We start from the raw sequence: 24,769 nt of genomic DNA on the forward strand, positions 1-24,769 counted from the left end.
TTATATATATATATATACACAATAAAAAATGAAAGTGAAATTAAGACATTTCCGATAAACAAAAGATAAGGGAGACTGTTACCACAAGACCTTCCCTATAAGAAACGCTAAACAGACTCCTTCAGGCTGAAACGAAAGGATGCTAGAGAGCGATTCAAAACTGTGTGAAGACATCATGATCCCCAGTAAAGGCAGCTACAGAAGCTATCGCTACTGTATCACTGGTCTGTAACTCCATTTTTTATTTCCTACATGATTTAAAAGACAAATGCTTTTTTCAAATTGTAAATCTCTGTTAATGGACACACGGTGTACAAAGACATGACTTGTGATAATGATATAAAGGGGATGCAACTGCTTTCGGAGCCTCGTTGTGCTCTTTAGTTGCTACTGAACTTAAGTTAGAATCAATTCAAACTACATAAACTTAGGAGATTAAATGTAATCCTCATGGTAACGACAAAGGAAATATCTCAGAAATATACACAAGAGAAAATGAAAGAGTAATCTGATCTCACTACCCACAAAAAATCAAATATACACCCCCAAAAAGCAGTAATAAAGAAAGGAAGAGGAAAGCTATTAGACATACAGAAAACAAACAGCAAAATAGCAGAATAAGGCAACCCTTATCAATCATTACTTTACATATAAATGAGTTGCGTTCTCCAATCAAAGGTAGAGACTAGAAGAATGGATTTTTAAAAACATAATTCAACTATATGCTGTCTATTAAAAACATTTTAAGTCCAAAGACATAAGTAGGTTGGAAGTGAAAGACTGGAAGAAGGTATTTCTTGTACATGATAACCAAAGGAAAACCTGGATGACTATCCTAATATCTGGAAAAAATAACTTTAAGCCAAAACTGTTATGAGAGACAAAGAAGGATATTATATATTCATAAAAGAGTGAATTCAATGACCTCAGATTCTATTTAAGAATTTGTTTTAAAAAGAGCAGACTTGCAGTTTCCTGTTCTGCATATAAGGAGCTTAAAGAACTCATAACTCCGTCAAAAAGTAAAAAAGCATAACAAACTGAAAATCACCAACTCCTCTTGGATCCATACGAGAGGAGTACACAGGGAAAGTCACCAACAGGTGAATACAGGCAGCTGCAGTTTACTGGAGCAGAGACTCACCTACGGAAACCAGTGGTGGGCAGGAAAATTGAAATTGTAGTTGATGAATTACTGGAGGCTCACTGTGGACAACTCAGAGTTAAAACTCCAGGGGGATCCAATAATAGAAGGGATCTGTGAGATTTGCTTCCAGGAGCTCAACCAGATTCCCATAGCAAATATCAGAGCAAAATACACTGGGGGTCCTGGAATCCCAGCTCAGACTCTGAGGAAAGGGCAGAGTCTCAGTGAGGGGCCTGCAGGTAGGTGGCAGAATGGAGCTGGTGGGCACTGTGGCTCAGCAGAAGGAAGGGGACTGTGGTCACTCGGGTCTGGCTCTGCCCCAAGCTGTAGGCTGGCTTGGGACAGCCCTGTCATCCTCAGGCCCCAGTGTCCTGACACACAAGAGGGACACAGCAGAGGGGTGGCTGGAGGCTGTGGTGCGGCCATGCCCATGCCTGCAGCCAGCCCCACATGGGCTCTGTCCACCCCAACACTCCGTCTGTCAACAGTTTTCCCTCCGTGATGAGGCCGCATCAGGACAGATGAGAAGGGGGCTCTCCTGGCGGTCAGAGACCTTGACCTCTGCCCCTGTCAGGCCAGGTGAGGGCCCAGGGCACTCCTGCAAGCACCACTCCCAGCACCGGCATCGTCAGACTCAGTGGCCTGGTGAGGCTCTGCACCCCCAGAGCCAGGGCACTGGTGCCATCAGGACACCTCGTGGGCCAGACGCCATCTCTCAGTCGGTCTCAGGCAGCCGGCGAGGGAGTTCCTGGGAGGCGCCTTCAGGACCGCCCTGTACGTGATGCTCTCAGAGAAACCCCGTGGTGACACGCTCGCCTAAACCAAATGTGACATTCTTAATGACCCGCAAAAGAGATGCAGCCAGGGAGACGTCAGACACAGAAAGAAAGGGAGCCGCTTCTAATAAACAAGCTGCTTAAATATCCAGGTCCTGAGTCCCTGCCAAACAGATCAGCGAAACAGGAAGCCTGTCCACACAATCAGGTCAGGCCTGGGGGCCATGCAGGGCAAGGAGGAGACAGAGGGCAGCACCGGGTGGGAGAGTAAGGCAGGCATGCTCACAGACCCTCAGAGAGGCCCAGCGCTGTGCCCCAGCACTTGGCTTCAGTGAGAATAATCCCAAGCCGCCTAACACAGGTACAGCACTCGGCCTGCCAGCACGGCTCCGAGACAGCCACGTGGAGCTACTGGTATAAGCGTATGTCTAGATTAGCATATACATTGTTGTTGCTACTGTTGTTAGTCACTAAGTCGTGTCCGACTCTTTTGAGACCCTATGGACTGTAGGCCACCAGGCTCTTCCTCCCTCCATGGGATTTCCCAGGCAAGAATACGGGAGTGGGTTGCCATTTCCTTCTCCAGGGGATCTTCCCGACCGACCCAGGGATTGAACTAGCGGCTCCAATGGCAGGCAGATTTTTACTGCTGAGCCACCAGGGAAGCCAATACATACGTTATATATTAATACATACAAACGCGGCTCTAGGTCCAGATTAGTCACATAGGCAGATATAGACACAGATAGAGGCAGAGATATACAGATTAAGCCTCTGTCTTAACCCTCACCACAATCCAGGGAATAGATACTCAACCTTCCCACTTTACAGATGAGGAAACAAGGGTAGCAGACAGCCTGGACCACCACTGGGAAGTGACCGTGGGAACTTGGCCCTTTATCATGGACCTAGGAAATATGCCTTGGGGAGCAGCCTGTGTACCCCCATCTCTGCACAGTCAAAGGACAGAGATGGAGGCAATCACCAAGATGCTATCACCGACGGGGAAATGTCTGGTTTTTATGGTTCCCTTTCCTGCCTTTCCACTGGTTTAGAGAAACTAGCACGGGCTCCACAAGGCCCCAGCTCCCTCCCACGAGTGAGGCCACAGGAAGCAGAGCGGGGAATTTGCAGCAAGACTGCCCTCCACAAAGGGCAGGGAGGGAATGCTTCTCAGCAGCTCAGCATATGGTTAAGATCCTAGAATCGGATCAGATGCAGGATGAAATCACTGCCCTGCCAGGCACCAGATACGTGACCAAGAGAGAGTCACCTGACTTATAACCTCTTTTTCTCATCTGTGAAGTAGAGATGACAGCGATACCCACACCACGTGGTAGAGTTAATAAAGCTCTCTGCTCGGGGCCTGGCATCGCACAAAAGCTCCATCAGTGTTACCTACTCTTGGTGTCCCTGAGATGCCATCAGCGCCCACGCGGAGAAGCAGAGGGGAAAACTAGGGCCCTCAGGACCCTGCCCCCCTCCCCTCCCAGCAAGAAGCCCACTGGTTTGAGCCACCACTGTCTGGGCACATTCAAGGTCCCAGAGCCTGGGTCAGACACAAACAGCCACATGTGTTTGCTGAGTCAAACCATGTTTCATGGTTACATCATGGTCCCTCCTCTCGGGACAGCCCAGGCTGGTGGGGGAGGCAGACACAGGACGCGTGAAACACACTCCTGCTGAGCAGTGAGGGATTAGGGAGCGGGAGAGGGGGACCACTCTGTTTGGCAACTGGAAGGCTCCAAGGAGCAGGGCTCTCAAGGAGGAGTGGGTGAGATGCAAAAAGATGCATGAGACAGGCTTGGAGGCATGGATGTAGCCTGGGGCACAAGAGGACCAGTGGGAAGGAGCTCCAGTGAGGGAGGAGAGGAACCAAGGCTAGACAGAACACATATACCACACAAGAAGCTCAGATTTAAAGGTCACCAAAGTCTCCACCATATTCCTGAAGGAATGGGTTAGGCATTCACAAAGTCACCCTTCGCTGAAAATTATGTGCCCACTTCAAAGCAGGAGATAACGAAGGAAAAGGCCAAAGCACTGTGTGAGGGCCTCAACTAACTTATCAATTAAAAGCAGCTGCTGCTACTGGTTTATCAAGTGCCTTTTGCAACAGAGAAAAAAATGCACATGAATGACTATACTTGTGTTTGGCCCAGCCCCCTGATTCAATGGTCTGTCTGGACTGTGTCAGGACCCAAAAGAGTGGAAGGGCGGCTCATCCTGAGGATGTGATGCTCAGGCAGACCTCTGCCCATCAACCGGGCCATCAGAGAGACCTCAGCACACAGCCAGCCAGCCCCCTCCACGATGTACACCCCAGCAGGGTGACCACACCTCCTGGTTTGCCCCACACAGCTGGGATGCACTTGTGTTTTGGCATAATTATTAATAGCACCAGCTTTCAGAGGCTTCCCATGTTGGATGCAATCAACCTAAATTCTGAGTCATGTGTTTTTAGCTCAGAACTCCCGCTGTCCTGGGACTTTCTGAGGCTACTTAGACATCCCAGAAAGTGGCTGGGATCCAGATCAACAGAGGATGTACATGCAGATTCCAGGAAATTCCTCCTCCCTCGGTATCTCACCTGGGGTGTGCCCAGACTGCCAGGGTGGTGTCCTCAGCTCTGACATGCTCTTCTGGCAGGCTCAGTGCCACCACCCCAGAGATGCTCCGTCCCTGCTATGTTCTGCCCCGACCAAAGGTGCTGGTTACTGCGTCACACCATCGCCTCTTGGGGAAAAGACCCCCGTGGCAGTGCTCTCGGCCACCCAGAGATGCACTGACAGATGACAAGCTGTGCATGGCAGAACCTGAGTGTGTGCAAGAGGACAGGACTCTCACTTACCACGGGCTGCCTTCCCTACAGAATCTCGCCGCTGATGCCCCTCCCTGCCATGCCAAAGCTTCGAGCAGCAGCAGATACCATGAGCCCCCAGCGTGTCTTGGACAAGAACCCCCTCAGCTCGAAGGACCAGCACAGCCCACCAAGAACACGCTCAAGGAGGCTAAGGGAGCTCGCTGTCTCCAGCCAGGGTTCTGTAAGGGCAATAATGGTGCCTGTCATTTGAAGAGTGTGTGTTCATTTACATTATCGATTGGGGAGGTTCCCTGTAGCAATGTTCAGCTCGAGACCTGGGTCAAAAAGCCCAGAAGGAGGCTTTTCTTGGCACTGTGATTCTCAAATGTGATTACCATTCACTCTAGAAACTTGCTCTTGAATTGAGTCAGAGACTGTAAACAAGATAGAACCTCATGAGGACCCAGAAGTCCTACTGAACACCCACACTGGCCCTTCGGGTACAGTCTAGGGGAAAAGCATCTGGCTTGGTTCAGTTCAGTTCAGTCACTCAGTCGTGTCCGACTCTTTGCGACCCCATGAGTCGCAGCACACCAGGCCTCCCTGTCCATCACCAACTCCCAGAGTTCACTCAGACTCACATCCATCGAGTCAGTGATGCCATCCAGCCATCTCATCCTCTGTCGTCCCCTTCTCCTCTTGCCCCCAAACCCTCCCAGCATTAGAGCCTTTTCCAATCAGTCAACTCTTCGCATGAAGTGGCCAAAGTACTGGAGTTTCAGCTTTAGCATCATTCCTTCCAAAGAAATCCCAGGTAGCCACCCCAAAATGGCACCTGGGGGCTGGCTCTCAGGCTTCACCACAACCATTACCACTACAAGCCCAAGAGGGAGCACTCAAATTGCCAGATAACTGCCAAGGCCCTTCTCTGAGCCATCACTGCTGCTGACAAGAGGTTGTCAGCCTCATGAATGGCAGTCAGTGTGGGCACCAGGTCACCCCAGGCAAGCTCCAGGGGGATGCCTGCAGGAGAGCGGCAGACCCTTCCATCTCCCCACCTCCCCCGACCCCCATTAAGCATTAGGAAGTGGTCTTACCCACACCTTATGTCGGCTGCAGCTTAAATGTAAATGAAACTATGTTCTGCCTCACAGCCCTTATCTCACTGAGGCCCAAGAGCCCATGGCCATCAGAACTACAGCCTTGACAGGTGAACTCCTAAGTCCACATCACTCAAGGTTATCAGACTGATAGACCAATGGACCCCACCACGCTGACTGAGAAGCACAATCCACGAGAGCCAAAGCATCCATAACCCTCCAACTTTCCAACAAGACCAGTTGTCAGCTCCCAGGAACATCAGCCCCAGTCACAGTGGGAGCTTTTGCCCTGTGATGCAGGGAGTAATTGGAGGTTTTGATTAGAGCAATGTGAAGTTAGTTGTTCATATCAGCATTACTCTGACTGCCACTGAGATCAGACTGAAGGGATAAGGGTGGAAGCAGGGAGACCATTCCAATAATTTGAGCGTGAGATGGTGGTAGCTGAGACCAGAGTAGCAGCTGTTGGGGTGAGGACTGGGGCAATATGGAAGGATGGGCTGCTGGGGCAAGGGGAAAAGAGGGCAGTGAGATGAACTCCATGATGTGGGGCCTGAGCACTGGGAGTGATGGGCAGATAGAGAAGACTTGGGGAGCCTGCATGGGCTGAAGAACTGAGCTTGGCTGGGGACACGCTCAACTAAGAAGCCATCCAAGTGGACAAGTCAGTCTAGGGTTGAGGACAGTGGCTGGCTATACTTGGGAGGCATCGGTATGTACATAGTATTTTAAAAAGGTTCAAATCACCGGGAAAGGGAGTGCCACAGAAAAGAGAAGAGGCTCAAAGTCCGAGGCTTGGACACTGCAATGTGTAGAGGTCAGGGAGGTGAGACTCAGCAACAGAACCAGGAAGGCTGGCTGGACAGCCAGGAGGAATAAGCTCGCTCCCCCTGCTCCCCTGCTCCCCCTGCTCCCCAGCCCTGTGGAAAGTGCACAGGAGGGAAAGTGTCCAGTGTCCAGTGTCCCAAAGGCTACAGACAGGTCAGGCCAGGAAAGATTAGATGACTGCATCACTAGAGTGACATGCATCCCGAGGGGGGAGTTCTGACAGTCTCGAAGGCTCACTCCTGATTTCAGAGGATTCAGGAGTGATTGGAGGGGAGGCACTGGAGCCCAGAGCAGAGATGGTGCTGCAAAGGGGCAGGGAAGTGGTACAGTAATGAAGAAGTGGGGCCAGACCAGGGCTTTTTTAAGGCAGAAGACGATAACACAGTTCTTTGCATAAGTTATGGCTTCCCTGGTAGCTCAGATGGTAAAGAATCCACCTGCAATGTGGGAGACCTGGGTTCGATCCCTGGGTTGGGAAGATCCCCCGGAGGAGGACATGGCAACCCACTCCAGTATTCTTGCCTGGAGAATCCCCATGGACAGAGGAGCCTGGCAGGCTACAGTCCATGGGGTCACAAAGAGTCAGACATGACTGAGCGACCAAGCACACAACACATGCCTAAGCTGATAGAGAAGATCAACAGAGAAAGAAACTTGACAACAAAGAAGAGAAGGGAGATCTGCTGGGACAGCGGCCTTGAGTGAAAAGGGACTGAGTGCATAGCTCAAGAGGAGGGGAAAGAACGCGGACACATCAGAAGCGACCCAGAGCATCATCTGGAGCGCAGACTGCTGGGCAAGCCAACTTGGTGGAGAGCAAGAGAGAGTTCTCTTCCATTGGCTTCTAGTTATCAATGAAATGTAGAGGAAGAGGGTTTTCTGCTAGTGGAGAATGGGCAGCACAGATGAGAGAAGACATTAGAGATCTGCAAAGAGAAGGAAAGGCAAAGAGAATGGAGAAACACAATATGATGGAGCCAGAGCAAGTAAACAGCCCCTCACATCACGGACTAAAGTGAGGCAGGCCAGACAGCCCCGTGCTGTTGCACTGTGCTTATGAACTATACACTGATTCAGGGCCTTGTCTTCTAAAGTCCTGTCTTGCCATTCCAAGCTTTCACAAGAAAATCAGAATAAAACTATCCTGACACTGGGGAAAAAAAATACTAACAGTAAAATGCCTCCTGAGAAATCTGTATGCAAGTCAAGAAGCAACAGTTAGAACTGGACATGGAACAACAGACGGGTTCCAAACCGGGAAAGTAATTCCCAATTCCTTTCGTCAAGGCTGTATATTGTCACTCTGTTTATTTAACTTATATGCAGAGTATATCATGTGAAATGCCAGGCTGGATAAAGCACAAGCTGGAATCAAGATTGCCAGGAGAAATACCAATAACCTCAGATATGCAGATGACACCACCCTTCTGGCAAAAATCAAAGAGGAACTGAAGAGCCTCTTGATGAAAGTGAAAGAGCAGAGTGAAAAAGCTGGCTTAAAACTCAACATTCAAAAAATTAAAATCATGGCATCTGGTTCCATAACTTCATTGCAAATTAATGGAGGAACAATGGAAACAGTGACAGACTTTCCTTTCTTGGGCTCCAAAATCACTGCAGATGGTAACTGCAGCCATGAAATTAAAAGATGCTTGCTCCTTGGAAGAAAAGCTATGACAAACCTAGACAGCATATTAAAAACCAGAGACATTACTTTGCTGACAAAGGTCCATCTAGTTAAAGCTATGGCTTTTCCAGTAGTCACGTATGGATGTGAGAGTTGGACCATAAAGAAAGCTGAGCACTGAAGAATTGATGCTTTTGAACTGTGGTGTTGGAGAAGACTCTTGAGAACCCCTTGGACTTCGAGGAGATCCAACCAGTCCATCCTAAAGGAGATCGGTCCTGGATGTTCATTGGAAGGACTGATGCTGAAGTTGAAGCTCCAATACTTTGGCCACCTGATGCAAAGAACTGACTCATTGGAAAAGACCCTGATGCTGGGAAAGATTGAGGACATTAGGAGAAGGGGATGAGAGAGGATGAGATGGTTGGATAGCATCACTGATTTGATGGACATGAGTTTGAGCAAGCTCCAGAAGTTGGTGATGGACAGGGAAGCCTGACATGCTGCAGTTCAAGTGGTCGCAAAGAGTCGGACACTCCTGAGCGACTGAACCAAACTGAGACTGGTCAGCATGCCTGTTCATTTTCCTCCACCAGAAGCAGCAAGTGGGGGTGATATTGTAGGTCACATCTGAGCTTGTCTTGTCCATCTGTATCTCTGGCACCTAACAACATTCTGTAGGTACTTGGTAAATGTTAAAGAGGTGAAAAGATGAGGAAGGCATACCAACGAGATGTACACTGTGCCCCCCTGGCACCAAAGCCAGAGATCTGAAAAGTATCCTGTCCCTCTGACTCTACAGGGCCATTTCCATCAGTTAATTCCAAACTCACCTCCTCATTTCTCCTGAGATTGATGCTTCTGATTCTTTGCTCCTCCTGTTTCCATGAAGGTTCATGCAGCTGGGACTAGCCCAGCCCTGGCAAGCCCTGCTGGGAACAAGGTGGAGCCCTGTACTGCCTGCTCCACCAGCTCCATGCTAATCACAGTATCTTCTGCACCACGGCCAGAGCCATACGCCTCCCTTGCCCCCATACGCTCCTCAGGATGTCTGAGAACCAACATTCAGTCCCCATGGCTCACCTTTAAAGGGAGTCATTAGCAAAACTCTACAGCAAGAAGGGAAAATGCTTATGATGTAATAAAAGAGAAGCCGCGGGATGCCAAACAGATCATCACTGAGGTCATAGCTATGTGCAACACCTGTCTGAGGATAAGCTCTAGAAGGAGCCACGGAAAAATTTAAACTATTTGCTTATTAAAACGGTGACATTGTGGGTTACCCCCTTGTTTCCTTTTTGAATTCTGCAGTTGTTATTACCATCTTGGATATATAATAAATAAAATGCATAATTATTAAAATTGATTATTCTATCACTGTATTCTAGACAGGTATAAATATAAAATAAAGTTAAAAAGGAGATCTCATTCACAGAGTCATCAAAGAGTGTAACTACTTGGGAATAAATTAAACTAGAGATATGCATGACCTACTTAAGAAAACTACCAAACTTTATTGGAGTTATAAAAGATGACTTGAATAAATAGAGAAATAACTGTTCCCAGATGGGAAGACTTTATGTTATAAAGATGTCAGTTTTTCCCAAAGTTAATTTATAAATTTAATTTGATTCCAATCAAAATCTCAAAAGGATTCCTTAAAGGAATTAAATTATTCTAAAATCATTTTGAAAATAAACAGATGAGAATAGTAAATCTGTAAATGGGAAAAAAGAGAGGTAATTAGCTACAAAAACATATTATAAAGCAAAATAACTTAAAATATTTGGTAAGATGTTGTGGAAAAACCCGAACAAACTTTTTGATCAACCCCATACTATAGAACTGGCAGAAATACAGAAATGTGAATCTGCATTTAAAAACCCAGACCTAACTGCACTAAGAATTTAATGTATTACAAAGTAGGGAATACTAAACAATGGAGAAAGGAATTCTTGGTTGATAAATTATGCTGTGATAACCAGTAATTTTGAGGAAAAGTAATTAACTCAGAAACACATTTTACCACACACTCCAAAATATAAATTCTAGAGAGATTAAAGAATCAAGTGAAGAAGTCAAATGAAAACAAACAAACAAACAAAAAATTAGCAAGAAATATTCATCTGTTCTTTGAAGGGAATGATAACTTCTCAAGTTTCATGCTGGTAAAAGAAAGTATGAATCACACACACACACACACACACACACACCCAGATTCAAAAATATAGAAGTACAAAAGCTTTGCAGGAAAGGAACAAGATAACTAAAATAGAAACAGTCTAGGAAAAATACTTGTAGCAAGGTGTCAGGCAGAGTGTTGATAACTCTATAATATAAAGAGTTCACATAAATCGTTCTGAAAACTTCAAGATGCCAACAGACAAATGGGCTAAACAAAAAAAAAATCCCCGTACCAATGGGTGCCTTAAATAAGTACACATGAACAGAAGCGCTCCATACACCTCTGTTAATAAATGGGAAGTCATTTCACAGGTATTAAAATAGCAACAACGAAAAACAAAGGGTTGTCATTGCAACACCAAATGTTTCATGAGTTATAGTCAACTCATCTTCTCACATATTGATGAGAAGTGACCCTTTTTGAAAATAACTTGACATTACCATTACAAGTACCACAAAAATGCCCACACTTTTTGACTCAATAATCTCACTTTTTTCCCCAAGAAAATAATTCGCGAGAAGGAAAAGCCTACTTTAAGAAGATGGTCAGCATTACATGATTTGTAACATCCAGAAACTAAAAATAATCTCAACCATCTCAACCTCTAACAAAGGGGAATGTTTAAGCAAATTAAAGAGCATCAACTTAATGGCCAATTTATGCAGCCATTGAAATGATAATTATGGAAACTCTGTAGCTACAGTGAAAAATGTTTACAGTATAATGAAGAAAGCGGTAACCAAAACTGTAGTTGTGCTGTGATTAAAAATGTGCCCATGAACCAAGGACTAGAAGGGAATACAGAAAATGAAAATAGAACCAAGGGGCTTGCTTCTATTATTTCCATTCCAAAGTAATAGCATTTTTGTCTACTATATTAAAACTCAGACAAAGGAGCCTCTGGCTCTGGGGTCAGCCTCACCTGCCACTTAGAAACCCTGGGCTGGGACTGAGGGGTTCTGGTGGGCCCTGACCATTCTCGGTCAAGGCCTGGGGCGCCCCCCAGGATCTGGCCTGCCCAGATTCAGTGGGTGCCCCAGATCTGTGTGGTGCTTCTCCTGGGATGCCTGGAACACCATACTTACCTCCTTGGAAAAACCCCATCCTTCAGGATTTACCCCATGGCTTGCACACTCCATGAGGCTTTCTCACTCCCTCTCAGTACCCAGTACTGCACCTCTCCCAGACAGGGTTGCCAGTGCATCTGTGCAGCTCCTGCTTGGCTTGGGGGTTTTCTTGAGGGCAGTGATTCTGTCCAGTTTACGTTTGAAGTCCTAGCTCCAACCAGGTACAGAGCGGACGTCAGGAAAGACAGGCTCATTTTTAGGTATTACTGTGCTCCCACTTTCTACCAAAACTTGGTGGGGGGAGGGGTCACGTGGAAAAGTACACAGGAGGAAGGAATGGCATCCAGCCTTCTAGAAGCTCACAGATTAGATGAAAAGGAAAGGAAGCTCACCCTTACGAGAAACTGGGGACTGTCTATGCCTTACCCACTCCATCCTCACCCAGCCCTGTAGGGGGAACCCTCATCACCCCCACTTTATGGATGCCCTGACAGCTCAGTGTGGTAACGTCGTGCACAGCTGGGAGGTGAACAAATCTGTTGACCCAAAGGTTGTGCCTTTGCCCTGTAACTGCAGTCAGCCTGTCTATTTCACAGGGAAGCTTTGGTACAGGGACTGGCTCGCCAGATGAGCAATAACACTTTGCTAATGCGGATTGTGAGGTCTTAGTAGAGACAGCAGAAATATCCAGGCTTATCCCTTTCCTCGCCCCGAGGCCCACCCACAGAAGCCACCAACCACACTCCCCGCCCTAAAGAGACTACTTCTCACTCACTCTCCTAGCATCAGTGGCCACCCCAACTGGACAATGGGGCAGGGCCATGGGCTGGAGAGTCGTGAGAGCAAGAAATGCTGGCACCATTAACTCACCTCTGCCTGGGCGATCCAAGCCTCTGCCTGCACTCCCACAAGTGGAATATGTAGTGGGTTCAGCAGTTCCCCCCCCCCCAAAAAAATGTTTCATCCACTGGAATCTGAGGATGTAACTTATTAATGGAAATAAGGTAACTATAGATGTAATCTTTAGATTGAGGTCCTACTGGATTAGAGTGGGCCCTAAATCCTCACAAGGCCTGGTGTTCTTATGGGAGATGAGAGGACACCAGAGACCAGACACACAAAGGGAAGAAGCCTCAGGAAGATGGAAACAGAGACTCGAAGGATGCGTCTACAAGCCATGGAATCCCAACTGCAAGAAGCCACCAGAAGCTAGAAAGAAATAAGGAAGAGTTCTTCTCTAAAGCCTTCAGAGGGAGTTATGGCCCTCCTGACACCTTGACTGCAGACTTCTAGCCTCCCAAAAAGAAGAAGAATACACTTTGGTGTTTTAAGCCATGCAGCTTGTGGTAACTTGATACAGAAGACCTAAGAAGTGGACAAGACACCTCCCAAGTCCACCTGGAAACAGCCCTCCTCAGGTGGAATTCTCTAGAGGCTCCATTCCTTGTCTGGTCCTGCCCTTAGGGTCACACAGATTGACCTCTTCAAGGTCCCAGCAGAACCATCCAATGCTTATGAATGAAACTCTAGTAACTCTGACATAGGAGAGGTGGAGCCCCTAAAGCCCTGGGACTCCGGGCTGCACCCCAGTAGAGCCAGCCATTCCACACCCCCATCCGGAGAAGGGGCTTAAAGTCCAGTGTGGGGCCCCGGGATTCTGGGCCAGGAAGGAAAGACAGGGCAAGACGGACCCACAGCCTCACAAGACAGCAGGAAGAGCAAGGGCTTTGGAAGCAGGAAGACTGAGTTCAAATTCCACCTCTAGCATTTAGCACGGAGAAGGAAATGGCAACCCACTCCAGTACTCTTGCTTGGAAAATCCCATGGACGGAGGAGCCTGGTGGGCTGCAGTTCATAGGGTCGCTAAGAGTCGGACACGACTGAGCGACTTCACTTTCACTTTTCACTTTCATTCACTGGAGAAGGCAATGGCAACCCACTCCAGTGTTCTTGCCTGGAGAATCCCAGGGATGGGGGAGCGTGGTGGGCTGCCATCTATGGGGTTGCACACAGTCGGACACGACTGAAGTGACTTAGCAGCAGCAGCAGCAGCATTTAGCAGCTGGGCGATCTTAGAGGAGAAGTCGCTGAAAGTGAGCAATCCTATGAGAGCAGGGAGCATGGCACAGCCCATCCTGCAGAGCTAACACATGGCTGCAGGCCAGGCAGGCCCTGCAAGTTCCTGCTGCCCTCCAAGGAAGGCAAAAAAATCAAAATAAGTCCTTATTTGAAAAGTAAAATAGACCCCTCATAGGAGCAGAAAAGAGACAGCTGGATCAGCTCTCCATGGGGACCCAGCAAGTCACAGATGAGCTCAGGGGCATGCAGGCCCATGACCCATGGCTCCCAGCTTGGCCCTGCTGCCCAGGCCCTGGCCCTGGCCCACTCTGGCTCAGGGTGGCTCGTCGACTTTTTGCTTCAGGTTGCACTGAAGAAAAACCCCAAATCAATCATCCCCATCTATCTATCTCCGCCACTGACACCCCTCATTTCCGTTCATTTTCCTTCCTGTTGTGCTAATGGTGTGTGGCTAAGCCACAGTATAAAAGAAGATATAAAATTATACAGCATTATCTTTCCCCTGAGCCTCAGCACATGTGTTTTTCTCTCCAGCTCTGCTGATTCTTTAAAGAAAGGAGTGGGCACAAATCTCCCCCAGGTTAGACCCATTTCTCAAGGGGCTCACTGGTCCAGTAGACAGACCTTCAGACATGGAGTATCACTCCAACCTTGTAGCCTGAATTGTAGCCTGAGCAAAGGACCAGCAGGGACCCAAAAGGTCTTAGAAGGGGAGAGCTAGCATCAGCTGCTTGCCTTGCCTCTGAGCTGTGCTGGCCTGAACCATTAGCATCACTGGTCAAGGGGACGACAATCATCACTAATAGCTGACTCCAGTTAGTATGATCCCCTTCTACCACTGGGCTCTTCCCTCTTCTTAAGGCCTCAGGGCTATTAAAGAGGGCAACTGTTCTCAGCCTTTGCATAACAGCTATTCTGATCCAAGTGAATACATTCTGCAGTCTCAGGTTGTTCTGAACCTGAAGGGGCCTCTTAAGCCATCAGAGCTGTCCTTACACCCCTAACAATGAGCTGACTCAGGGCATAGTTCACCACCTCTTTCCTGAGTCACTCACCCTGCTAGCTCTGACTCCACTTCCCACCATCCTGGCTCTCAACCTGGCAGCTGTTTCTCTGTTTAAGGCCCCATCTCACTCAGCACAGCTCTGTTCCTTCGACCATGCACCCTCTCCCTGCCCTGGCATCTGGTGTGGGCCACTGCCTGGCAGGTAGATCACAGACAACAGCAGTGCCTATGACCAAGTTCTTCCCTGGGACTCGCTCCACAGAGCTAAACACACCTCCTGAGGAGACTCATCTGCAGCAAGAGGCACTTCTGTGAGTGAGGAGATGGGAACAAAAAGCCATTCACCACGGATGGCTCTGATGTCCTTAAGGGTTTGGGAAGTACTATGGTTGTCTTCTGAGTTAAATTCACCCATTCCAGACCATTTCAGTTCGCTGATTCCTAGAATGTCGACATTCACTCTTGCCATCTCTTGTTTGACCACTTCCAATTTGCCTTGATTCATGGACCTGACATTCCAGGTTCCTATGCAATATTGCTCTTTACAGCATCAGACCTTGCTTCTATCACCAGTCACATCCACAGCTGGGTATTCTTTTTGCTTTGGCTCCATCCCTTCATTCTTTCTGGAGTTATTTCTCCACTGATCTCTAGTAGCATATTGGGCACCTACTGACGTGGGGCGTTTCTCTTTCAGTATCCTATCATTTTGCCTTTTCATACTGTTCATGGGGTTCTCAAGGCAAGAATACTGAAGTGGTTTGCCATTCCCTTCTCCACTGGACCACATTCTGTCAAATCTCTCCACCATGACCCACCCGTCATGGGTTGCCCCAAGGGCATGGCTTAGTTTCATTGAGTTAGATAAGGCTGTGGTCCTAGTGTGATTAGATTGACTAGTTTTCTGCGAGTATGGTTTCAGTGTGTTTGCCCTCTGATGCCCTCTTGCAACACCTACCGTCTTACTTGGGTTTCTCTTACCTTGGGCGTGGGGTATCTCTTCACGGCTGCATTCAAAAGCAGAGACATTACTTTGCCAACAAAGGTTCGTCTAGTCAAGGCTATGGTTTTTCCTGTGGTCATGTATGGATGTGAGAGTTGGACTGTGAAGAAGGCTGAGTGCCGAAGAATTGATGCTTTGGAACTGTGGTGTTGGAGAAGACTCCTGAGAGTCCCTTGGACTGCAAGGAGATCCAACCAGTCCATTCTGAAGGAGATCAGCCCTGGGATTTCTTTGGAAGGAATGATGCTAAAGCTGAAACTCTGGTACTTTGGCCACCTCATGTGAAGAGTTGGCTCATTGGAAAAGACTCTGATTCTGGGAGGGATTGGGGGCAGGAGGAGAAGGGTATGACAGAGGATGAGATGGCTGGATGGCATCACTGACTTGATGGATGTGAGTCTGAGTGAACTCCGGGAGTTGGTGAGGCACAGGGAGGCCTGGAGTGCTGCGATTCATGGGGTCACAAAGAGTCAGACATGACTGAGCGACTGATCTGATCTGATCTGATGGTTGTCTTTCGTAGTGAAAACTCCTTTGAGAATCTGAAGCAATTAATGAATCCTTTCCCCACCTCCCCAAATGTGTACTCTCACACCCAACAACATCCACCAACAATTCCAGGTGGTAAAGGGCCCCTTGAAGCCCAGCCATGAATCACACTGGAAGACATGTTTCCCTGCCTTTGGATGGCATGGAACATGAAGCACACAGACCTGATGATGCGTCTCTCCACAAAGGCCTCACATGGGCCATGCTTGCCCCCAAACCTAATGTCCAGTTTACAGACAATACAAGGAACAGATGAACAAGTTAAACGACACCATGAAGGAAAGTGAAAGTGTGAGTTGCTCAGTCGCATCCGACTCTTTGAGACCCCATGGACTGCAGCCCGCCAGGTTCCTCTGTCCATGGAATTCTCCAGGCAAGAATACTGGACTGAGGTGCCATGCCCTTCTCCAGGGGATCTTTCCAACCCAGAGATCAAACCCTGGTCTCCTGTACTGCAGGCAGATTTTTTACCATCTGAGCCACCATCTAAATGCAGCAGGGGACACTTTCTTCAGGACAAATGGCCCGTGCACCACAACAGGTCAGCGTCATAAGAAAGAAACGGGCCCGGCGGGTGGGGGGGCCGGGGGGCGGTATGGAGGCAGTACTGTTTTAGACCCTGACTACTCGAGAGTGTATTCCATGGGCCACCAGCAGCAGCAGCACTTAGAGTTTGTTAGAAATGCAGAAGTTCATGCCCCCCTCAAGCACCTAAATCATAATCTGTATTTAGCAAGAACTCCAGGTGGTTCATAGGCGCACATGAAAATTTCACAAGCACTGGTATAAATAAGAAGAAACTTAGAAGAAATAACAACGGATGGCAACAGTTAGTCTTTGACTGAATCTTGACGTGAACCTATCAGTTATTAAGAGATATTTAGGGGACAACTAGGGAAGTCTGAATATGGATTGTTAGATTACAATAAGGAATATGATTATTATTCTCGGCATGATAACGGTGTTGTGATTGTGTAGGAAAATCTGCTGAAATTTTTAGGGATAAACACTTAAGTATTTAGGAATGAAATGTCATGTCTGTTATTTACTTCAAAATATTTCAACAAGAAAAAAATAGTAGGTGAAGCAGATACATAGCAAAATGTTAACAACTGTTAAATCCAAGTGATGGATATGTGGGTGTCCATTATACTATTCTACTACCTCTCTGTATGTATGAAAAACTTAAGATAAAAATGTGAAATAAAAGGAAAGAATCTTTTACTGCATTAAAGAGATTTTCTGAACAAAAAGGAGAGTGCTCCTCAGGTAGGAGTCAGCTCAAGTTGTTTCCCTGCTTGGCCGGGATTAGGCTCTGCAGGAAGGCAGTCAGTGGAGGAGGGGCGGGGCAGGGGAGAACACGCATTGCTTGAGCACCTACTCCCTGCTGGGCACAAGGGTGTTTGTTTTGGGATTCCCAGGTGGCACAGTGGAAAAGAGTCCACCTGTCAATACAGGAGACACAGGTTCGATCCCTGGGTCAGGAAGATACCCTCAAGGAGGAAATGGCAACCCACTCCAGCATTCTTGCTTGGGAAATCCCATGGACAGAGGAGCCTGGTGGGCTAGGGGTCATAAAGAGTTGGGCGTGACTGAGTGCAGGAGGGGCCGGCAAGGGGAGAACACACATTGCTTGAATACCTACTACCTCCTAGGCACAAGGGTAGGTGCTGTTTATTTTCCTCATTTGTCTTTTTTTTAAAGATTTTTTTTAAGTGGACTATTTTTAAAGTCTTTATTGAATTTGGTATAGTATTGCTTCTGTCTTATGTTTTAATTTTCGGGCAGCAAGGAATGTGGGATCTTAGCTCCCGACCAGGATTCAAACTGGCACCCCCTGCATTGGGAGGCGAAGTCTTAACCACTGGACCAGCAAGGAAGTCCCTTCCTCGTACATCACCCACGAGGTAGGTCTTATCTGCTCCATTTTACAGATGAGGAAACTGAGCTGCCTAGTGGGTGGTGTATCACCCCACATCACACAGCTGGGTAAGGATGGGGGTCTGGATTTCAGTGACAGCCCCAGTTCTCTCCGACACAGCAGCAGCCCACCTGGTTCCCCAGGGAGCTAGTTGAGGAGCCTCACCTGAACTCTCCTCTGGGCACCCCAAAGCTGGCAGGAGCGGGGATGAGGCTCCCCCTGAGCACTTCCCGCCCACACTGGTGCCTTTCTGGACACCCCTCCTAGACCTGCCTATGCAAGTTATCTCCTGGCTAACTGACCTCACAGCTACTGACCTTTTAAAGACCCAACGAATTTTCCCTTTTTAGTCTCAGGTCATTACTTCTCATTACACTGCCCTTTCCCTTCTCCAGTATTTCCTCCCGCTCTGACTGGATGCTCTCACGGTATACCTATTAGCTGTGCCAGAAGAAGATGCTATGTCAAGTGTCCTCTGCCATTCTTCCTTGGCAGGCTTTTGGGACCCCTGACCCTGGCAGTGACCCTCTCAGCTCTCACCTCACTCAGAAGAGGCGTCGAGCGGGTCTCAAGGGCCCAGTCCCCAGCTCGCTCCACTGCACTTCTCTGTACGACCTACCTGACCTGCCTCTTCAACAACCAGCTTCAAAACGCACTCTCCCCCTTGTCACGCCACATGCTCTCCCTGGGGAACTCAGAAGCTGCTTGTTTAAGGTGCACCAAGACAAAGGAGGGCCTGACAAGGACACGATTAAGAGGAGGGAGGCGTCGGCAGAAAGGATTTCTCCGAATAAATGCTCCATGTGTCTCATCCTCAGCGGCCACATTTGGCTCCTTGTGAAGTCTGGCCCTTCCCTACTCCCAGCTCTGCAGCTGGGGTCTCAAAGGGGGTCCCAGCTGCTCATGGACCCCTGATGTGGACCCCAAAAGCATCTACTGAGCCCCACTGAACTCTGCCTCTGTCTGCTTCTCCCAGCCCAGAAGGCACGGCAGGTGCCAGGGCTGCAGACAGAGGCTCCCAAAGGCAGGAGGAGAAATGGACAGGAAACTAACCCTGTGCTTGGCTCTGCCCTGTCTACGATCTCCACTAATCTCCAGCGATCCTGCAGGCTACATGAACTATGGGCTCCCTTTTACAGATGAGAAAACTAAGGCTAAGAGGACAAAACGTCCTGTCACTGCCAAGAGCGTGAGAAGCAGAGATCAGAATCCAGCCTGGTACACTCAAAAGTCACACTTTGTCAACGGTCAGGGTGAGGGTGTTCTCAGCCCTGAAACTCACAAATTTAAATATGGGGTGCAGGAGCATTTTAAAGTCACTGAATGGCATTGTCCCCATTTGTGATGATTGATTTTATGTACCAACATGTCTAGGCTATGGCAGCCAGTGTCTACATGTTGCTGTAATTGTATTTTAAAAAATGATTAACATTTAAATCAGTAGACTTTGAATAAAGCCAGTTATCCGCTATAATGCTGGTGGGCCTCATCTAATCAGTTGAAGATCTTAGAAAGAAGATCAAGGTCCCCCAGAGAAGAAGGAATTTTGCCTACAGACTGCCTTCAGATCCAAGACTGCAACATTAATTCTCCCCTGGGTCTCCAGCCTGCTGTCCTGCTCTGGAGATCTGGACTTGTCAGCACCCACAATCATGTGAGTCGATCTTTAAACGAATAAATAACTATCTGTTGCTCTTGCTTTTGACAGACGGATGGATGGATGGAGGAGGGGAGAGAGACAGAGAGAGAGAAATAAGCATGCCTATTGGTTCTGTTTATCAGGACAACTCCGATGAATAAAATATTCCCTGGAGCAAGCCTTTGTCAAGATCCTGTTGCTGGTCAGGAGTATGGGGGTGCTGAGAGGCAAGCAGAGAAGCAGGACCTATGCCCGCCCTGAGATATGTCCCATAAAACTTCCTTTATTTCTCTTAAAGTGACTGGAAGCAACATTGTTAAGGATTGATCTTGGCTTTATGAGGTATAAAACTCAAAAGAAAGAGCTATTAGTTTATAACCATGTGATTCCAAGACCTCATCCCTGCCCCTCATTCCTTCTTGCCCGAGGAAGCAACAGAATATCTAACATCCACAGCGGAGGTCCCAAATGCTGCAGGAGCAGAAGCGGAAGTGCCACCATAGCTGGGAGCACTTCTGCACAGAGAAACTCTTCAGTTCAGCCTCTCTGTGCAGACAGAAAGGAGTGGAGTCTTTATTAGTCCCAGTATCAGCTCCCAGAAATAGTGGGAATTGGGAATTCCAGTGAGGTCCTCCCCCAAGGCCAGACCACTAAGACTCTCCCAGGACTTCAGAAAGAAGGATCACACAATATCTTGGATCCTTTGAGAAGGAAGACCTGACACTCCCAGTGAGCACTTTCTACACTTTGTCTCTAATCTTCCCAACAATCCAATAAAGTAACACTGTCTGCATTTACAGTCGAGGAGCCTGAGGCTCAAGAGTTGTCACAGCCCTCTTTCCAAAGGCCTTGCAACAAGATGGGTGGGAGCCAGGATTACAAATGAGTGTTTTGACTTCAAAAATGCAAGTTCCTGGTTGCAGCCCAAATCCTCCCACTGACCTTGAGAAGGTGATCAGTGCTCCAATTTACCTGACTACACTTAGAAATGCCCCTTTCTCAGATGTCTTCTGGCCATGGAAAATGCTGACTCTATCTGACATGTGAAAGCAGAGAAGAGAAACTGCCTTCAGGGATCATCCCACCAAGACTCTTTAAGCAAATCTTCAGATAAACTGGGCTCCCTGCCTCTTCTCCAAAATAAGAATGGATGAGTCCTCCACCCCAGTTGGTCCAGCTGAGGTCTCCCTCCTGCTGGAGTCCCAGGCCCCAGGTGGCCCCAGCTTTGGCCTTGGCTCCCATAAGAGCTATGGTGTTAATGGCACAATGGCTTGTCTAGGGCTGTCTTCAGCCCAGCCAATGTAGAAGTCTCTTTCCAAGGGTATCCTTCCCCAATCACTTTCTCTCACTAATTTAAAATTGTTCCTAATCACATTTGGCTCTCTCTTATCTGTTTCAAGGAGACGTCCAAATCCCAGGGAGAAACAGAGACGCTATGTGGAAACTCCCAAATAAAGAGTCGTGGTGACCTGGGATCAGAAACCACAGGATCTCTAAGATGGTTAAACCCCCCATGTTTGGGGTCAATTTCCTCAGTTCTCTCCCTCCTGCCCTTGCCACAAGTCTGGCTTCCAGAAGCTAACTGTCAAAGAAGAAGAAAAAAAGCCACCTTCTTTGCATGGTCAGGGTATGGAGAGTTTTCATCTCTGAGCCTCTTGGGTATAAACATGCGCTAGAGGAGCACTTCTAAGCTGCTGGATGACACCATCCCCAACTGTGGTGGTCACTGTTCTGTGTCATTTGGGTAGGCCACGGTGGCCAGTTACTTGTAGTCTAGATGTATTTCCCAGCCTAGAAAACAAGGGACCTCCTGACACAGAGATCCAGAGTCCTGAGTTAATGTTACATACAATAAAAATAAAAGATCCAGAGAGAGAGCAAGGTACCAGTGACATCTGAACTGTAGCTCCATCTCAGAATTGCTTAGGGTGATGACGCTGTCCTGGAGCTGTCCAAGGTGCTGGCCTAGCCTTCTGAAGTGTATGTACTGTGATCAAAGAGAAGAGGAGAATCACCATCTTTAACCCACCTTGATGTGAATTCTACCATCAAGGATCCACACACTAATTCTGCCTCACCTCCTGTCACCCCGCCCTTCTTGCCTGCTCTCCCCAGACACTTATCTTTGCAGCTGAACCCTGCCTTAGAAGCAACTTATCTTTAGCTTCATGGAGCCCACCTCTAAGGGATGGGTCCCTCCACTTTCAGACCTGAACAAAAGCCCACCAAACTTTGGGGTGAGGCCTTGACACTTGGCAGAAGCCCCAGAGTCACTTCCAGAAAAGGTGAATATTTGGTTCAAACAGGCTACTGCTCCTGTACACTGTGACAAGTTGGGGAGTCTACGCCCAAACGTACAGGACAGGAGGAGTAAGAACAAAGCATCAGTCTCAAAGTGATCCTGTGTCATTCTTCATAAGTCATAAATCCTCCTGTAGAGTGATATTGATTAAAGAGAAATCTGCAGTGCTAGAAAAGGAAAAGGTACTAGGCTCAACAGTAAGTACATAAAATATACTTAGAGGGTTTCTAAATATACAATTATTTGGTTATTTATTTTTAGAAATAGTATATACTTTATGCTAATAGGAAGATGATACAGTAAATTAGAGGATTTAGGAGAATCTGTCTTAGACTTGGATTTATAAAGTCGTAGGTGAGGTAAAGGGGAAAGTTGCAGAGCATTAATTTCCTTGAGACCACAGAGTGAGGCAACTCCTAAACACAGCTAGATTTGACAGAGTGAGAAAAGGGTCAGCTGAGACTAAAGTCTGCAGGCTCTATTCTCAGTCACCCATAAAAGGGACCCCTCCTCATGCTAATGAATGATAATTAATAAAGTCACAGTAAATGAAGTAGCAGGAACATTTAGCGCTGTAAAAACTACCTGGCTGAGGTACTGGGGTGGAGTTTGGAGGGACCGAGCAAAGGACAAAGAAAGAGGGCGAAGGGAACTCCCTGGTGATCCAATGGTTAGGACTCCATGCTTCCACTGCAGGCTTCAATACCTGGTCTGAGAACTAAGATCTCACAATCTGTGTGCTACAGCCAGCAAAAATGTGGAGCGGGGGGACATAACTGCGAGGGCCAAGGTTTTCCATAAAAGGAACCAATGAGCCTGTGTTCTAGAGAGTTCTGGGAAGGGCGCTGCTTGCTGCGTCCCTCAAGGGCATGGTCTCAAAGCGCTGTAAAGAGCTGCAGGAGTCTGCACTGCCCCGCTTCTACCTGGAAAGAGCCCTGGGCAGGAGAGAGCGCACTTGTTCCCCTGGCGCTCTTACGAGAGGCTTGAATTACTAGCAGCACGGCCTCTGGCTTCCATGGTTAAGGCCATTCAAGAACCCCACACCCAAGCAAAGACCAACAAGTGGAGTGGAGTCAATATCCTTCAGCACCTAAACACATACATGCAACGTGCACAACAGAGGTTACACTGAAGTTCCTGGTCCTTCAAAGCCCCCTTGCTGGGGGAGCCCATCCTCTCCACTGGACCCTGGAAGCCAATGCCTCAATGAGTTCAGCCCCTGGAGCTCTAAACCCTCCCCTCCATCCCTCCCCTGCAAAATGAACACATCCAGGACCAAGCCAAAGTCACTCTATCTCACACCCATCTCCTCAGAACTCAGAGCCAGATCTGTGCAAGCTTACCATCATCCCCTCAGGTCCAAACTGGCTGATGTGAGGCCACCTGCCAGGGTCAGCAGCCTCAGCTCCACCATCTGTGTAGCTTCTGATTGCTCCTGTTATCACCTGAGCCAAAAATTCCCCATCCTGCTCTCCACTGCATCTGCCCTGTCCCAGAGCTATTTAGCGACAGCCCTCACACTCTCCTTCCCCAGATCCCCAAGCTCAGATCCTTCTAACCACGCCCACAGTTACTAGTAAATTTAACAGAGATAGCCCAAAGCCCCAAATCTTCAGCCAACCTCTCAGTAGACTGAACCCCAAGATTCTGTTCAGAACAGAACCACATCGATCTTTATACACTTGGACCTGGTGTCCCCCCAGCACTCCCTCCAAGGCCAGTATTTGTGGTGGGTGCTTCCCAGCCCAGGAGCAGAGTGATAGAACCTGGACTCCAACAGCTCTCAGCCTGTGTCCCACCAATGAGCTCTGAGTCCCCAGGACCCCAATCACAGTTTAGGGTATCAATCCACCAGTGCTCTTGCAGTGTCTGAGTGTTGGAAAGAAGGGCATATACGGGTCCAGACTCCAGCATCTCTTTGCCTGGTCTGTGGTTTCTGCACAGAGGCTGGAAATTCCAAAAGAGGCGTTTGATGCCACTCATACCCAGCCAGACATAACGGCTGCCCTTCTGTCGTCTTGTCCCAAAGACACATGCACTCCAGTCTGCTGAAGCCTGAAATGTCCCCACATTCATTTTTGGAGCTTCCAAAAAGCCAAAGTCAGAGGAATTTACAACTTGGCCATGTTTGCTAAGACTGTGCAGCGGTCTGCACAGTAATAGCCTGCTATCTCTGAGCTCAGATCTCTCCAGCCCAGACAGCAGAGGGTACAGGAAGGTGAGCGTGATAGATTTCCACCCAACCCATCCTGAAAGAGCCTCACGGTCCAAATGGAGGAGGGAAGGAAGGAGGTGGGGAAGAGGAAGAAGAGGGGGCAGAGGAGGAAGCAGTTTGGGAAGGACCGCAGAACGTGTTCTGGGCACCTCGCTTGTGCCAGCATGGGAGCCAAGACATCTTCTATTGATATTTTGTTCAGTCCCCCAAAAGTCTGTTAGGCAAGGGTCATTCTGTCTTTACAAATGAGGAAACCCAGACTCAGAGAGGTTAAGAAGTATCCTTGAAATCACATAGCCTACAAATGCAAACTCGGACAGTTGGCTGTGAGATACTCCTGTCTCCTCTGTGTCGTGAAGTCTCCAACAGGCAGTAGGGGAAACGCTGCGGCCGTTGGGAGACCTGGTCACAGCAGATAAGTGTCATCCGCCCTTTCATGCTTGTTCCCATAACATTCTAACACATCATGCAGAGGGCTTACCCATAACAAGACTTCCATCCATCAAAGCCTGAGAGTGTCAT

The 24,769-nt window shown here is 48.1% G+C and overlaps 1 protein-coding gene across 5 annotated transcripts in view; it reads right to left on the reverse strand.

The window, feature by feature from the left end:
- GRID1 (glutamate ionotropic receptor delta type subunit 1) overlaps window positions 1-24,769 on the reverse strand; it is a 692,098-nt gene that overhangs the window by 611,237 nt on the left and 56,092 nt on the right. The gene's annotated exons all lie outside the window — the stretch shown is intronic.

This window comes from Bos javanicus, chromosome 28 (genome assembly GCF_032452875.1).
Source record: "Bos javanicus breed banteng chromosome 28, ARS-OSU_banteng_1.0, whole genome shotgun sequence".
In the NCBI taxonomy this organism is placed as follows: Eukaryota; Metazoa; Chordata; class Mammalia; order Artiodactyla; family Bovidae; genus Bos; species Bos javanicus.